At 37.8% G+C, this 18,119-nt stretch overlaps 1 protein-coding gene across 1 annotated transcript in view; it reads left to right on the top strand.

Annotated features, from left to right (window-relative positions):
- The window catches only part of MYO3B (myosin IIIB), a 630,862-nt gene that overhangs the window by 394,290 nt on the left and 218,453 nt on the right, over positions 1-18,119 (top strand). The gene's annotated exons all lie outside the window — the stretch shown is intronic.

The raw sequence follows: 18,119 nt of genomic DNA on the forward strand, positions 1-18,119 counted from the left end.
AAAAACCAAGGAGCAAAAAAAAAAAGTCCTTGTTTTCATCCCTCTCCCCATGTCTTTCTCCCTTTTTAAAACTTTTTCTCCTCTCTTTGTTTTTTTAATCTCATTTTTGAGAAAAATAACGGTACTCATGGGAAAACATTTAGAAATGGAAGATACTTCAGGGACTGTTGTGTTTCAACCTCCTTATTTTACAGATGAGAAAACTGAGGCTTGCCCAAGGTCACACAGCTAGATCATACAGATCTTCTTGACTTCAAAGCCAGTAAATACTATATTCATCACATGGGAAGAGGCTTAATTTTCTCTAAGAGACACAGCATGGCACATTGGAAAAGAGACTGGATTTGAAATATGAAGACTAGTTTTTGAGTGCCTCTTTTGATAGCTGTATTAATCTGGACAAGTCACATATTCTTTTGTGAGTCTCAATTTCCTCATGTGTAGGATGGGGATAATAGTATGAAGATGACCTGTCTAGTAGGGTTGTTGCGATAAAAGTGCTTTGCCTACTATATAAAACCATTTGGGTGTAGGTTGTGTAGAAACTCAACACCGGGCTTGGCTCACAATAATCCTGAAATCACATATTCTTAAATTTGTCAGCAAGTGACTTAGGTACAAATAGGACCATTAAAAATATTTGATGATGAGAATGAAAATGACATAACCTCAAAGAGATAAGCCTATTCCTTTCCTTCTTAAATTTAATTTAAAAAATTAAGACTGGACAAAGTATAAAGTGCATGCAAGTTAAGCATAAGCTTCTAATGTAAGATGTCCAATCTGACCTGATCAGCATCAGTGAAACTTGGTTTGATAGGACCTATGACCACCAAATAGTTCTGAAAAGGGTATACCTTATTCAAAGGAGACAGGTTATAAGGTGTAAGGAGGAAATGTGTGATGGAGGGGAGAGAGAGAAGAGGAGGGATGGTAAGTACTATATACTGAGGAAAACATACTCATGAGGAAACTGAAAAAACAGAGTAAAAATGTGGTAGACTGAATTTGGGTAAAAGTCAGTAGAGGTACCCATCAACTGGGGAATAACTGAGCAAACTGTGGCATAAAATGTAATAGAATATTATTTGTTTCTAAGAGATGGATTCAGAGAAATCTGAGGTCATATAAGAACCAATGCAGATTGAAATCAGTAGAAGCAGAAGAACCATTCTCATGAGGACCACAATAATGTAAAGGAAAACAACTTGGAAAGACTTCAGAACTAATCAATGTATTGAATACTTATGACTTGAGAAGAATGATGAATTATGTCTTCCTCCTAATTAGTGTAGAGATAATAGAGATGAAAAATGAAACATATATTCTCAGACATGGCCAATGTACTGATCTGTTTTGTTTGAAGATAGACACATACATACACATGTATGCAAATATACTTACACATGTATAAATATACACACATGTGCATATATATGTATGTATACAATACATACACATGCATGTGTATATATACACACACATACATAGTTGTTGAGTTGCTTCAGTTTTGTCTGACTCTTTGTGAGCCCATTTGGGATTTTCTTGGCAAAGATACTGGAGTGGCTTTCCATTTCCTTCTTCAGCTTATTTTACAGATGAGAAACTGAGGCAAACAGAGTTAAATGACTTGCCCAGGGTCACACAACTAGTAAGTGTTTAGTGCTGGATTTGAACTCAGGAAGATGAGGCTTGCTGACTCCAGACCCAGCACTCCATCCACTGTGCCACCTAACTTGGTATGTGCATGTGGCGGGGAGCGGTATACATATATCTATCTAGTGAGAGAGATATTACAAAGAAGGCCCTTTTGGTAGGGTTTAGTTAGTAGATACAGATACAAAGAAGAGAGAAAAGGATGTGAGTAAAACATTAAAAAAACAAAAAAGCACCAGAAGGGAACACAAAAAAGGGACAATTTTGTCCCTGCCATTTAAAATTTCATAGATATTTTTTTAAAAAATCAAACTTTATATAACAATAGTTCATGGTTTCATGTAAAATCTCTTTTTTTTTTGCACTTCAGAGATATTGTGGGTTTGGTTCCAGACTGCTATAATAAGATGAATATCACAATAATGTAATTCACACAAATTTTTTGGTTTTCCAAAAACATCTGAAAGTCATGTTTGAGCTATGCTGTAGTTTATTCAGTGTGCATACCTTAATTAAAAAATACTTTATTGCTTAAAAAAAAGCTGCTCATCATCTGAGCCCGCAGTGTGTGATAATCTTTTGGTTGGTGAATGCTCTTGCCTCAGTGCTGGGTGCTGAAGTTGGTTAATTACTCAAAATAAAACAATGAACTTTGCCACATCAGTTGACTTTCTTTCTGTTGAACACTTAGAACCACCATAGGGTTGTTAATTGGCCTAAATTCAATATTGTTGTGTCTCAGGGAATAGGGGAGGCTGGAAGAGAGAGAGAGAGAGAGAGAGAGAGAGAGAGAGAGAGAGAGAGAGAGAGAGAGAGAGACTGGGAATAGAAAGTTTGTGGAGCACTCAGAACACGCATTTATCAATTAAGTTCACCGTCTTAGAAGGTCACAGTTTGTGGTGCCCCAAAGAAATTATAACAGTAACACCAAAGATTACTGATCACCATTCACCATAATAGATATGATATTAATGCACAAAATTTGAAATGTTGCAAGAATCACCAAAATGTGACACAGAGAAACAATGTGAGCGCATGCTGTTGGAAAAAAGGGCACCAATAGACTTGTCTGATGCAGAGTGCCACGGACCTTCAATTTGTTAAAAAAAAGAAAAAAAGCAATATCTGCAAGTACAATAAATGAAGTGCAATAAAATGAGGAATGCCTAGATGAAATGTTCATGTTTGCTGATATTTACATTTATAATAAAATGATTTTTAAAAAAAGAATAACTAAAGAGAAAATAGAGAGAAAGCAAAAACAATATTCTCATCAGTGTATACCAGAGACTTCTAGATTAAAAGAAGGAATAGATCAGGAAACTTCACAAGTTTGGCAAGGAGGCATAACATAGTGTCTTCACTACAGGAAATTTTAATTATCTGGACATCTGTTAGCGCTCTCTCTCTCTCTCTCTCTCTCTCTCTCTCTCTCTCTCTGTCTCCTTCCCTCCCTCCCTCCTTCCTCCTCCTCTTTCTCTCTCTCTACCTCTCTCTCCCGGCAAGATGACATCTTCAATATCATATGCAGATCTAGGCACGATGCTGCAACATATTGACAAATTAGATCACATCTAGAACAAAGTGAAAAAGAGATAATGGGAAAACTAAAGACCATGCCATGTAAAGGTAAATTAAAAGAAAGTAGGGGTTCTTAGCCTGGAGAAGAGAACACTTAGATAGCATATGATGGATGTCTTCAAATATTTGAAGGGCTGTAATGTGGCTTGGTCCTAAAGGGGCAAACAAAGCAATGGATGTAATTGCAGAGGAGTAGATTTCAGGTAGACAGATGTAAGAGAAAAACTTCTGAACATTTAGGGCTGCCTGCAAATGGAAGCAACGTCTTGGCAAGTCATGGTTTTCCTTAATTAGAGATATTCAGAAAAGGGCAGGATGAACAGTTGTCTGGTATATTGTAGACTGGATTTCTGTACAGGTACAAGTTCAGCTAGAACTTTAGAGATTCTTATAACTTGGTGATTCTTTGAAACATCAGTGCAATGAAACATTCCAGATAAACATCATGTTTAACACGTTGTGACTAATAAGTGAAGGAGTAACATCTGAGTGACATCCACTTGGCTGTGAGTTCAAATCCCAACAGCAGAAGCCATCATGGGATCAGGATTTGATCTTCTGGGCTGTGAAGTTTGAGTCATAAACTATATCGTCTGGGGAAGGGAGTGACAGCTGGTACCCATTCTATTCCACAAAGTTGTGACTTGAAAAGTGCAAGCAACAGGAGCCTGCTCATTTTATAATCTTTGAGCCAAGTGCTTAGTGTCAAAACGAGCACTAGTCAGTGATTCAGATTGGTGTGATGAAGCTACCACCTTCAGATATCTCCCCATTTGACTCTTTTCCAAGCTTGTTTGCAAGTGGGAACTTCCTATTAAAAGAGAAAAGTTCCAGGTCAAGAAGAAAGTGACGTTGTTATGAATCAGAGAGGGTAATTAATAGCATTTTTTCATGAGAAAGACTCTTAACCAACACATATATACATATATGTATGTATAATGTTATATAACACACATACATATATGTGTGTGTGTCAAGATTCTAGTGGTACAATTGTTCCCTCACCCATCAATTCTCATGAAGCTACATTTACTTCTTTTCATAATCAGTTGTCTAAAAGACAGACTGGTATAGGGAACCAACCTGGGGGTTTGGAATCCTGGGGTTCAAATCCTTCCTCAGACACATATTAAGTACCTGTCATTTAATCTCTCGGGTGCTCCAGGCAACTATACCTTGCAGTGAGGGTGAATGATCTTCATTGGCCCAGAGAGTTTCCTCTTGTGGTTCCCTATCGTGATGAAATTATCAGTAGTATTCTCTACCTTCCCCTTCAGAGTCAATCAGTTAAGAACATTTACTGAATTTTCATATTGTATTGAGAGTAGGTCAACAAGCATTTGTCCAGTGTTTACCATCACCAGACATTGTGTTAAGTACTAAGGATTCAAGGTGAAAACAGTCCCTGTCCTCAAAGCGCTTACATTCTAATGAGGGAGATAATATGCAAACAGCTACCTATGTACAAGATATATTCATGAAAAAATGGAAAGTAATCTCAGAAGGAAAGCAATAACAGTGGTGGGGACTGGAAAAAACCTTCTGCACAAGGTAAGATTTGATCTGGGTCAAGAAGGAATCAAGGAAAGGGAGAACGGTCCCGATGTGGACCACAGCCAGTACAAAGGCAATGCTACTCCCTTCTACACAGCATCCTTCCTAACAGTCAGGACACTGAATATAATATAAAAAAACAGCAAGTAAGCCGATGTAGCTGGATTTTCACATGTGTGAGAAGTAGTAAAATATTAGAAGATTGAAAAGGTGTGAAGGAGCCAACTTGTGAAGGTCATTAAATACCTAAAGAAAATTTTATATTTGATAAGGAGCCTCTGGAATCTACTGAGCAGAAGTTTATTGGCTTGGTCAGAGCTGTGCTTTAGGAAAATCACTTGTAATGCTCAGCGAAGCCCTTGAACGGGGAGATTCTTGAGGCAGGAAGACCAGTGAGAAGATGAACACAATAGTCCAGTCAAGGGGCAATGAATACTGCATATACAGCTTTGTGTTAAGTACTTTAAGGTCACATGCAAAATAGAAAGCATAGATTCTCCCTGAGTGGACACATGTAACTGACCTGAGAGATTCCAAACAAGGGCAAATATAAAGAGCAGAACCACATTGGTGGTGATCAGAGCCACTCAGATGCTCAGAAGGAAGGGAAACTCCTGGAGAATGAAAAAACTAAGGGATCTAGCTGTTCTAGTGCTGGTTGTCAAGGAAATTCTGAGTCTAATGGAATTCCAGGTTCATCTCTCCCTCCAGCTATGCCATGAAGACAAGGATACCAGCTTTGAAGAAAGTCCAAGCAAGAGTAGTCCTGCAACCTGGCCCCAGCCTATCTTTCCATTTAATTTTTCCCCTCTCTTTTCTTATCTGATCTGCACAAGTACTCTTCCCCCAAAAGATGATTGTAAGTTAGGAACCTGCTACCTCAGACATGAGGCTAGAGTAGTTAAAATATGAATGCATGGTCTTCAGAAGGCATTCTTTCTCTTCCTCTGCTCTGTGATCCAGCCAAACTAGTCTTCTCCCTGTGCCTCACACATGACCTGCTATCTCCTGCTTATGTACCTTTGCGCTGGTTTTTGCTCATGTCTGGAATGCTTTTCCCCTCATCTCCACTTTAGTGCCTCTTTTCTTTTAAGACATAACTCAGGCACCATCTTCTGTATGAAGCCTTTCCTGATCCCCACAACTGCTGATGCCTACCATTCCAAATTAGTATTTAATTTCTTTGAATATATAGTTACTACCTATCTTTATGTTGTAAATATTTACATATATTTGTTTTCCCATTACAATGTAAGTTTATTGTGAATAGAAATTGTTTCATTCTTTGAACTTGTATCCCCAGTGTTTAGCATGGTGCTCTGCACATGGTAGATGCTCATCAAATACTTTTTCACTATTTGATTGATTCAGGTGTGGAGAATTTTACTTCAGTAAAGGTTGTGAATTTGGCACCAGGAATCAAACTAAAAATGTCTAAAAAATTAATCAAGAAAGCCTGACTTGGGACTTAAATGAGTTGACTTGAATTAATGGCCATGAAAATAACTTCAGAGATTGACATTTGGACAAAGGAAAAGAGGCCACATATCAGAATCTTTTTTAAAATAATATATTTTTAGCAGTACCCAAAAGGTACTTGTTCACTGTACTGAGCAACAGTTGGTATCTTTTTTGTTCTGATATTATGGCTGTCGACCAGCTGTCACTAGAGCCAGAAAGTAAGCGGGTTTCTTGTGTAATCAGTCAACAGTGGTTATGGAGTGGAAGGCTGCTGCTTTTACACCTCATCTGGATGCACTTGCTCTGACAGATACAGTTTATGGCTTTTGCCAACCCCATTGTCAAGGGAAGAAAGATTACCCTTCCTAGATCATCATCCTTGGATAATGAATGAATCCATGAAAACAGTGGCATTTATTGGGAACAATGTCTGTGTCTGTCTACAGGTGGGTCACTGAAAATTAGTTCAGATCAGGACAGGCTGTCTGGTAGAAGAAACTGACCTGTGGAATCCCTAAAGACCCAAGTATATTTTAGAAGTGCCCCTTTTTGTAGGGTGGGTTAAACAGGGATTCTCTGAACTGAGTCCTTCTAACCTGTAATTTCATCAAGCAGGTTGGGAGAACTCCAGAGTCAGTGTCTGTGATCAACTTCCCACTGTATATTTAAGAAGGTTAAGGAACAAGAAAGAGAGCAAAGCTTCAATGAGTTTTTAAAAGAATATATTCTATTTTGCTTCCTTCTCTCTCTTTTCCTTTCCTTAATTACCTTTCCCAATTCCAAGTCAGGACTACTTCATTTCTCTGTCCTTTCTCCATTGTACTCTTCCACCATTACCTCCCCCCCAAAAAAAGATCCTTTTATCATAATACCTTACAAATACATAGTCTTTAAATTTTCAAGGACTTTTACATGCATTCTTCCAATCAGCACAAATCCTCTTCTCCAAAAACATGATGATAGGTTTAATAATAATAGTATATGAATAATACTGTAAGGTTTGCAAAGTGCTTTACAAATATTATCACATTTTATCACCACACCAACTCTGAGAGTTGGGTACTACTGTTATCCCCATTTGACAGATGAGAAAACTGAGGTAAGCATAAGTCAGGTGACTTGCCCAGGGTCACATGGCTAATAAGTCTAAAGTCAGATTTGAACTCAATTTTTCCAAACTCAGGTGGCTAGATGGCTGTATTGGATGTTCAGAGGGAACTAGCAACTACAGTATGAAGGTTTGTCTATCCCTTGTCAGGGCTGCTCATCCCCTTTAGTGTCCACCTTTACCCAATTCCTACCTGTGATTCCAAGAAGCTGAAGCATGCATGATGGCCACACCTTAGTAAAACTGTCTCAGTAGATGGCTAAACCAGATCAAAGGCAACCAAAAGTTTCAAATGTCTTGGTTAGTTAGGGGGAATGTCTACCCCAAGCATGTGAAGACTTCCTTGTATGGAATGAGTGGATGAGAACAATTTGTTCCAATGGCAATGAAGGTGCTGTGGGGCACTTAGAGTTTGGTGAGACATCAAAGACACCAAGGTCATACATTGCATCCCAGGTCATTTATCTCCATTTATCTTGATTTTTGTCTTGTCACTGGACTTTGATGACTCTGGAAGAGAAAGTGAAGCTAAGGACTTTGTATAGTTCTGCCATATTTAAATACAATTCACACATAAGTCATGTAATTGGCTTTTGCTACGAATTTTAAGTTGTATCTTTGGCTTTATTTATAGCAAAACATGTCAACCTAGAATTATAGGAACACAGAATTTACAGCTTGAAAGAATCTTTGAAGTCATCTTGTCCAATCCCCTCATTTTACAAATGAGGAAACTGAGGCTCAGAGAGGTTGTAATTTACCCAAGATAACACAAGAAAATGACAGAATCAGGATTCAAACCCAAACTTTCTAACCCTAAATCCAGTGATATTTCTATAATAACTAATATTAATGTCTTTCTTCATTGGCATATCAACCCGTTAGCCAAATGAAAGAATCTTCCTATACACTTCCTTGGACAGAGTATATACTTCAGTTCTAGGAATATACGTTAGGAAAAAAACAGGATGGCAACCAAAATGGTGAAGGTGGCACCAAGTCAGGATTGGTTGAAGGAAGTGGGAATATGTAGTCTAGAGAAGAGAAGATTTGAGGGCAGAGAGGGTGATAAGTGTCTTTGAATATTTGTAGAGCTGTCATGGGGAAGAAGGATTAGACTTTTTTGTGTTTGGAAGCAGAAGGCCAAGCTTAGGTTTAATATAAGGAAAATACTTTCCAACAGCTACAGCTTTCCAAGAGCTGAGAGGCCCTGGAAGATAATGGCTTCCTCCTCAAAAGAAGTTTTCAAAGAAAGGCTGGTCATAGATTGAGTATAGTATAAAAAGGATTGTTGCCAAGAAGGAATTTTAAAGCCCTTTCCAACCAGGCATCTTCTTGCCTTTCTAGTCATCTGATACTTTACTCCTTAGCATCCTTTCCTTCTTGTTGTTCCTTATATATGACATTCTATCTTCTGACTCTGCCCCCATGCCTGGAATCCCCACCCTGCTCTCCTCCAACTCCTGGCTTCTATGGCTTCATTCAATTCACATACCATCTTTTTCAAGACTTTCCCAGTCCCTTCCTCTCCCCCCGTACCTTTCCTCTGATATTAACCTTCCATTTACACTATACATGTCTTATTTGCATGTAGCCATTTGTATGTTGTCTCTCCCCATCAGATTGTGAGCTTCCTGAGGGCATGGACTGTGTTGTGTGTTTTTTTTTACTTTCTTTGTATCGCCATCACTTAGCACAGGGCCTGGCACGTAGTAGATACTTAATAAATGCTTGTTGACTTGACTTGTTTTGAAGTAAGAGTTGCATTGAATGGCCTCAGAAGTACCTCCCAGCTCTGAGATTCTGAGTAAAGACTATCTATTAGAAAACATATACCTTAAGAGTATCAAGAGTTAAATTAATGTTTCTAGATTGGCTAAGAACTGTGTAATTCTTAGCAGTTTCCTCCCTTTTTTCTATTAGTATTACTAAGGAAGGAGGAGGTAGTCAGAGGTGCTGATGCCCATTTTGTGATTTTGTCCATTTCATCAAAGTTTTCATCACCCCATGGCCAACATTTTGGTGGTGACCCTCTCTTGACTTAGCCAGGCTGGTCCTCAGGTAGGAGATGGTACACAGAATCCTAGAATGTGAGAGTGGAAAGAGATACCGTGGCCATCTGCTTCAACATTTACATTAAAGGAATTCTTCCAATAACATAATGCAACAAATAGTTCTCCAGCTTCTGCTTGAAGACCTCCAAGGAAGTCTTTACTTCTTGAGGCAGCTAGGTAAGGAAGTGGATAGAGCCTTGGACCTGGAGTGAGGAAGACCTGAGTTCAAATCGAGCCTCGGACATTTTCCAGCAATATGCCCTCAGGCAAGTTACTTAACCTCCTACAACCTCAGATTCCTTGCCCGTAGAATGGGACAATATTACCTACTTACCGATAAATGCTAGCTATTATTCTGTTATCTTTTTTATTCTTGTTATCATTACCACTGGAGGCAACCCATTTTACTTTTTGATAGCTCTGATTGTTATATCAAGCCTCAATGTTACATCTGAAAGTTTTACATCTTGGCAGACTTTATCTCAGAACTTGCTCTGTAGGTGCACAACTTTTAGCAACTCACATTTCATCTCCATATCATAATGGAGGAAGCTAAAAATATGAATTTGTAATATAATAAACTTAATGGAAGCAAGTTTGGAAAGGCCAAAAAAGTTGGTACAATGTAAGGCTTAGGTGGGTGCAGTATGCCCAGAACCATTACTAAAGGACGTACAGGACATAGGGGAAATGGCAATGCATGGGTCCTCCCTTCCTCAACTCAGTATTTATTAGGTTCAGGTAAAATAATAACTGAAATTTAGATAACTCTATTACCTAAGCTTTCAAACTGTTTTCCATAGATTATCTCATTGGATGAACATCAAATAAAGTCTTGAAATAGAAAAAGAGTTATATTACAAATAGATAGAAAATGTATGCCTCAGGGTAAAAGTGTTTTGTTGTCAGGAAGCCAGGCTTAGTTCCCTATTTTTTTTTGGTCCCTCCATCACAGGGTCATCAGTTCATAGATCTAGAGTTGGAAGGAACTTCAGAGGCAATCTAGGTCAACCCCTTCATTTTACAGTTGAGGACATCTGAGGCACAGGAAGATTATATGATTTACCCAAAGTCTTGGAGATAGCATGTATCAGAAGCAGGCCTTGAGCTTTTGGCTGGCACCTCCATGTTGCAGTGATTGCCAAAGTGGCTAACACAAAAGGAAAGAGGCAAAGGACATCTTGTGTGTTCTCTTAGGACTTTTGCAAACATGGTATTCCCTTTAGCTGTACATAGATGGGAATCTTCAAGATATTGAGGGTATAGACATAGTGCAGTAGTGAATGCCCCAGGTCTTCCTTGGTCCAAGACCAACTCTCTATCCACTATATCAATCTACCTCTTAATTTCTTATTTACATGCTGACATGATCCCCCCAATGCTAATGCCTTTCCTCTCAAACAAAAGTAACTGCTCTGTGTATATTTGTATTTATTCAGTTTTATATTTGTGCTACATGTGTTTGCTGTTTTTAGTAGTATTTTATTTTTCTCCAGTTATATGTCAAGAAAATTTTTAGCATTCATTTTTACAAGATTTTGGGTTCCAAATTTTTCTCACTCCCTCCCCTCCTCCCCTCTTTGATGCAGTTTATATATGTACTACCACGTAAAAAATATTTTCATATTAGTTATAGTTATAAAAGAAGAAACAAATTTTAAAAAACATGAGAGAGTAATATAGGTGGAAAAAATATATGTTTTGATCTGCATTCAGAGTCCATCAGTTGTTTATCTGAATATGGATAGCCCATAGTCAGAATTATTCTGCTAAATCTGGAACATCATGTCTACCTTGATCTAAAGTATCCATTTATCAGCCTTGCTGAAAGAGAATGTGTATATGAATGATCTGGAGTCAAGAAAACTTAGGTCAAACCTGTCTCTGACTGTGTGACACAGGACTAGTCACTTAACCTATCTGAATCTTGGTTGCCTCATCTGTAAAATGAGATGGCTGGCTTCGAAGACCTCTTCCACTCTAAATTTATGAGCCTGATTGATTCTACTAGCAGTGAAACTCTGCAAGGCACTCAGTCAATCAAGAAACATTTATTAAGCACCACTTTGTGCCAGACAGGTTGCTAAACACTGTAGATACCAAAAGAGGAAAAAGACAATCCCTAACCCTAGAGATTACATTCTAATAGCCCTACTATCCCAATGTCTTGTTTGGAATCTGTTGGGCTTAACCTGCAATCAGAATCAGCATGTTATAATGAGAGGAAGCACTCACTGGTCTTGGAATCAGATCTAAATTTGAATTCTGCTTCTGCTTCTTATTAATTGTGCGACCAAGGGCAATTTACTTCAACTGTTTCCTTACGATGGGGAAAATTATATTTGCACTGCCTATTTCACATACTTTCTGTAAAGAAAATGCTTCTCTAAAAAAAAAAAAATGTAAGCTATTAATGTAGACAGCTAGGTCTACATTGGATAGAGCACAGGCCCTGGAGTCAAGAGGGCCTGAGTTTGAATCTGGTCTCTGACACTTAGTAGCTGTGTGATCCTGGGCAAGTCACTTAACCCTGTTTGCCTCAGTTTCCTCATCTGCCAAATAAGGTGGAGAAGAAAATGGCAAACCACTCCAATATCTCTCCCAAGAAAATCCCCAATGGGGTCACAGAGTCAGGCATGACTGGAAACAACTGAACAATAAAGCTATTAATATTGTTATCATTGGTAAATGCAAATCTAGGGGATTAAAGAGAGAGATGCAGAAGAGCATTATGGGAATGAGAGTTCGGTGGGCTGAATGACTAAAAAAATGTTAGTTTTTAAAGGATGACTGAGGGGAGGTGAGGAATAGTCAATGATGTAGGTGATTATTTTTTTCCTACAGCAGACTCCTTTAATTTTAATTTGAAATAGATCATAATTTTTTATTCTCTCCTCAAACGAATGAAAATCTAATAAGAGTTACTTTTGAATTTTACCCAGATACTCTTGAATCTTTAAAAGGACTATATCCCTTCCACAAGCACCTGTACTTGGTCACCATTTAACCCCATTTAGTCCAGGAACACCCAGCAATAGAGACCTTGCCTTTGATGAAGACCGTTTTTGCTATACTTTGTGTATAACCCTGGATCATTATTTGGGGAGTAGAGAAAAGGGGTAAGGTGGAGTAGTTATATTATTTAAGTAAATACTCATTTGATTTGATTATTTTTGTTATTTAAGACCATAATTTCTCCTTATAGCTTAATTTCTATAGACTAGTTAATAGTCCTTTAAACCAGATATTCACTTAAAATTTATTAAGGGAGTCACCTACGTAATCTTTTAGCCAAGCAATGCTATATTTCCTCATAATTCAGTCTCATTTGGTCCATTTGTTCAGCTCTGAGTTTCTCAGACCAGCATGCAAGGGCTAGGACATTATCCAGGGATTAACTAAAATTATTTTGACCACATTTGGAATTGCTTGAAATTCAACAATGATTTTACATTCCAGTCTGAAATCATGTCTTTAGTTTATGCATTTGTTTTTGACTTTTTAACCTTGGCCCAAACACTTCTCTTCACTTTTAAGACAAAGCCAGGAGATACTGGGGGAAGAGTAGATTTCTTAAAGCCATGTTAAAAAGATTCCATGTAGTTCTATAAGATTTCTTAACTTCAAATAATTCCCCCAAATCAATATTTTGATGACTGAAGTGTAAATGAATCAGAAACATGAAATAAGTTTTCTTCTCAATTACACAGAGCTTTGAAAAAATAGAATGACCATGGACTTGATTTTTAAAAAATAAGGAAGAGAGTAGCTGGAGGCATTAGACAGTACCCAAATAGAGAGGATCACAACCCTCTCTTTTCTATACCAACTATAACACCTTTGTATTTGGAGCCCCGAGTCATAATTTTTTGAGCATCTTCCTGGAGCATTAAGTCTTCATCTTTTTAACAAGTCTGTTTAATGAACTGTTGTTGCTTCTTTAAATAGTGGAAATCCCTTAAAAAGTATTAGGAAAAATTTTCCATCCAAACTTTATATGAAAAATGTCATTGATTATGCCTTAATTGGGAGATGTACATTGCAGTAACTCATGGTGCTATCAACTGAAGCCAATAGAATTAAGAATCCAAAAGGAGTAATTAGTATAAGTTCTCTCCCTCACTCTCCCTTTTTTCCTTATAGTTGAAGAAGCTGATGCCCAGAAGGGGAAATAAATTGCCCAGTGTCATACAAGTAGTGGGTGATGATAATACTCAGGAATCCAACTCTGAGCACCACACATCTTCCATTATATTTGTTGCCACTCCAGTGAAAAATGAAAATTCTGTAGATTACTATTGATAGGAGTGGGAACAATGGTAGTGGTGGGTGGTTTCCTGGCCCTGGTGGGAGTAGGGTGGGGAGGTAAAGAATAGTAGTGAGGCAAAGAGATCATTTTTGATTTAGGGATGGATTGCTTGGTGGAAAGGGCACTGACTCGAGTCAGATGACCTGGGTCTGACTTGGGACCTTTATCACCTGTGTGACCAAGGGTAAGTCTTTTCAACTCTAGGGCTATGGACTCCTCATCTGTAAATTGAGATAGTTGAACTAAATTGCCACTGAAGTCCATTCCAGTTCTAGGGCCTTGATTGTATCATCCTTCATTGCAGTACTGATCAATATAAACAAGGTATTTTGCTAGGGTAAAAGAATCTCTTGGGCCTTTATGATAAAGCAGTTTGATTGCCAAGACAATAATTTAAATATATATATTTATATTATATTCTTATTTATTTCCTTAAATATTTCCCAATTACATTAAAAAAATTTAGCACTCACTTTAAAAATTTTTGAGATCCAAATTCTCTCCCTCCCTCCAGTCCCTACCCTACACCTTGACAAGACAAATATAATATCAATTACACATGTGAAGTCATGCAAAACATTTCCATATTAGCCATGTCACAAAAGAAAAAACCACCAAAAAAAACCACAAGAAAAATAAAGGGAAAAATTATGCCTAAATCTTCACTCAGATTTCAAGACAATCATTTTTTTAAGGATCACTTCATCCCTTTTGACCTCAGTTTTCTGGTTTTTAAGATGAAATAAGTTCAACTAGAAAAATTTCTAACATCTTTTCTCTTTTTAATATTCCATTATTCTAACTTAAAAGTGTCTATATGGAGAATTCCAAAGTACTCAGGTTAGTTGTGAAAGAGGAAAAGGATAGAAGAAATATCAGGACCTCCCCCACCTTTGAATGTTTTATGACTGATATTGATAAGGAAAGATCCTCAGAATGAAAATTTAATAAAGCTAATAGATTTATATTTTGTTGTCATTCAGTCATTTTTAACTCTTCCTAACCCCTTTTGGCATTTTCTTGGCAAAGATATTGAAGTGGTTTGCCATTTCCCTCTCCTGCTCATTTTTAAATTTTATTTTATTTTCCACATTTATTAATTTATTTGTTTTCAGTTTTCAATAATCACTTCTGTAAGTTCCAAATTCTTCCCCCTCCTTCCCCCTTTCCTCCCCAAGAAGGCATGCAATCTCATATGGGTTCTATACATGAATTCCTATTAAATGTATCTTCATATTAGTCATGTTACATAGAAGAATTAAAATGAGTGGAAGAAATCATGAGAAAAACAAAACATAAGGAACTGAGGCAAACAGGGTCTTGCCCAGGGTCACACAACTAACAAGTGTCTGAGGCTGGATTTGAACCCTGAGTTCAAAAGGAATCTGCCTGACTCTAGGACCAGCCCTCTATCCATTGTGCTACCTACCTGCCTAGTGACATATCTTAGAAGTCATCTAATCCAATCCTAATATTTTAAATGAGGAAACCAAGTCCCAGAGATGTTAAACAACTTGCCCAAAGGTCACACAGGTAATAAATAGTGAGAGAAAGATTCAGACCCCATCTTTCTGATTTCAAACTAAGCATTGCTTGAAATTTCCATTATTAAGGTCCTTTGGATCAAGCTATTATGTCTCCAAAAAGATCCTGTTCTAATTTCACTATGTTGTAGGAATAACATGATGGGTATATTGGCTGTGCCAACCTGAAACTCATAGGGTCCTGTACCTTGATGAGGTCACTATGGTCCAGTGTCTTGGCTACAAATTTGTCAGTTTAGAAATTTAATTTTATAAATTCACTTAGAGGGATCAGGCTCTGGGGAATTGAGTTACACCTTAAAATCACCAGACTTATAAACGAGAATACCAAAATATTAAATTATAATATAACATATACCTGACCCAAGAACCAGGACTGGTCATCTTCACAAGGTAATCTTTTTCTGGTGAATAAATCTACTCAGGAAGCCATATTACAGACTAGGGAAGAAAACTGAATATTTTAAACATATTTCTATTAAATTAGGTTAACCTGGTGAATTTCCCTTTTCTGCTCTAGAGATGTTTATCTAAAGGATCAGGATGGAAGATTTATCTAGAACTAGAGCCCCTTTCCCCTAGTGTTATATTTCTGACAAATTCCAACTCCCTGGTTATTCCTATATTCCATGCAAATCATCACCTTTATCTTTACAACATCACCCTCCATTTCCACCAGCTTTCATGTTAATGAGCTTTCAAATTATTTTTGAGGGTTTCTCATTGCTTTATATTGACCACTTCCTGATAACATAGAGAAAGGCACCTCAGTCTCATCAGGAACCTTAAGTGTCCCTCAGAATTCTGTCCTGGTCACTCTTCTCCCTCTATACTACTTCACTTGGTGATCTCATCAGCTCCCATAGATTCAACTATCATCTCTATGCTATTGATTTTCAGATTTACTTATCCAGCCCTAACCTCTTTAATGACCTCTGATATCTCATTTCCAGCTGCCTTTCAGAAATCTCAGACTGGATGTCTAGTAGACATCTTAAATTCAACATATTCAAAATAGAGTTTCTTACCTTTCCTCTTAAACCTCCCTCCTACCGTCCCTATTTCTGTAGAGGACAACACCACCCTCCCAATCCCTCAGGTTCACAACCTAGGAGTCATCCTGGATCATCACCCTCTTACTCCTCATATCCAATCTGTTACCAAGGCCTTTGGATTTCACATTTATAATATCTCTGGAATATGTCACATTCCCTCTTCTGACACTGCCACCATTCTGGTAGAGGCCCACATCACTTCACGCCTATGTTATTATAATAGCCTACTGGTGGCTCTCCCTATCTCAGCTCTTTACTCCAATCCATCCTCTATGCAGTCAAAAAAGTGATTTTCCTAAAGTGTAGGTCTGATCATGTCATCCCCTTCCCCTCTAGTGGCTCTCTGTTGCCTCCAGGATAAGATAAAAATGCTCTATTTGGCATTCAAAGACCTTCAAAGTCTAGCCCCATCCCACCTTCTCAGTCTTATTCCCCATTCCCCAATACTCTTGGATACAGTGACACTGGCTTCCTGGCTGTTCCTCAAACAAAACACCCCACCTCTCATGACCAGGCATTTTCTCTGATTGTCTCTCATGCCTGGAATGCTCCCGCCTTCTCCAACTACTCACTTCCTTCCCTTCCTTTGAACTTTCCAACTAAAATCCCATCTTTTCCTGAAATCCTTCCCCATACCCTCTTAATTGTAGTGCCTTCCTTCTATGAATTATTTGCTATTTATCCTGTATTTAGCTTGTTTTTTATCTATTTATTTGCATATTGCCTCCCCCACTCAATTGCAAGCTCATTGAGGGTATATAGACTGCCTTTTGCCTCTTTGTATCCCCAACAATGAGCACAGTGCCTGACACATAGTAGGTGCCTAATAAATGTGTATTGATTGATTGGTTGATTCTTTTTTTTCTTGCAAATCTGCTCATTTTAAATATATAATAAATTATCACGTAAATGATTTTTTCCCTTTTTCCCCTCCCCTTGCCCTGAAGATGGCTACATTAGACACAGATACATAGATATACATATATGTATGTGTGTAAACACGTTATATATATGTATATAAATCTTGTCATTCTATACATACTTCTATTTATTAGTTCTTTCTTTTGATACAGATAGAGTCTTCCTTCTTTGTGGTTCATTTAGAGTGGTTGATTTTTATATTTTACAGTCCCTCTCCCTAACCTACTTTGTGATCCAATGACACTGGCTTCTATGTTGTTTCTCAAACAAGACACTCCATTTTCTGATTGAGCATTCTTCCTGGCTGACCTCCATGCCTGGAATGCTCTCCCTCCTCTTCTCTTGTCTCCTTTGTTTCCTTGATTTTATTCAAGTCCCAGCTAAAATCCCACCTTCTAGAGGAAGCCTTTTTCACCCCCTTTAAGTGTCTTCTCTCTGATAAATGTTTTCCAATTTATCCTGTATATTGCTTGTTTGTACATAATTATTTGCATATTGTTTCCCTCATTAGACTGTGAGCTCCTTGAGAGCAGGGACTGTCTTTTACCTTCCTTTATATCCCCAGCACTCAGTAGAGTACCTGGTATATAGTTGTTCAGTTGTTTCAGTCCCATCCGACTCTTTCTGATCCCATTTTGGGGTTTTCTTGCCAAGAATACTGGAGTGGTTTGCCATTTCCTTCTCCAACTCATTTTTACAGATGAAGAAATTGAGGCAAACAGGTTTAAATGACTGACATAGCAGGTATTTGATAAATATGTATTGAATGAGGACTTCAGACCCATGATCCTCTATTTTCTGATATTATCAGAAAATTATCACAAATTATCACAAATCACTTTTTTTCAATAAACCACTTGTGATCTAGCACAGAAT

This window comes from Notamacropus eugenii, chromosome 5 (assembly GCF_028372415.1).
Source record: "Notamacropus eugenii isolate mMacEug1 chromosome 5, mMacEug1.pri_v2, whole genome shotgun sequence".
Lineage (NCBI taxonomy): Eukaryota > Metazoa > Chordata > Mammalia > Diprotodontia > Macropodidae > Notamacropus > Notamacropus eugenii.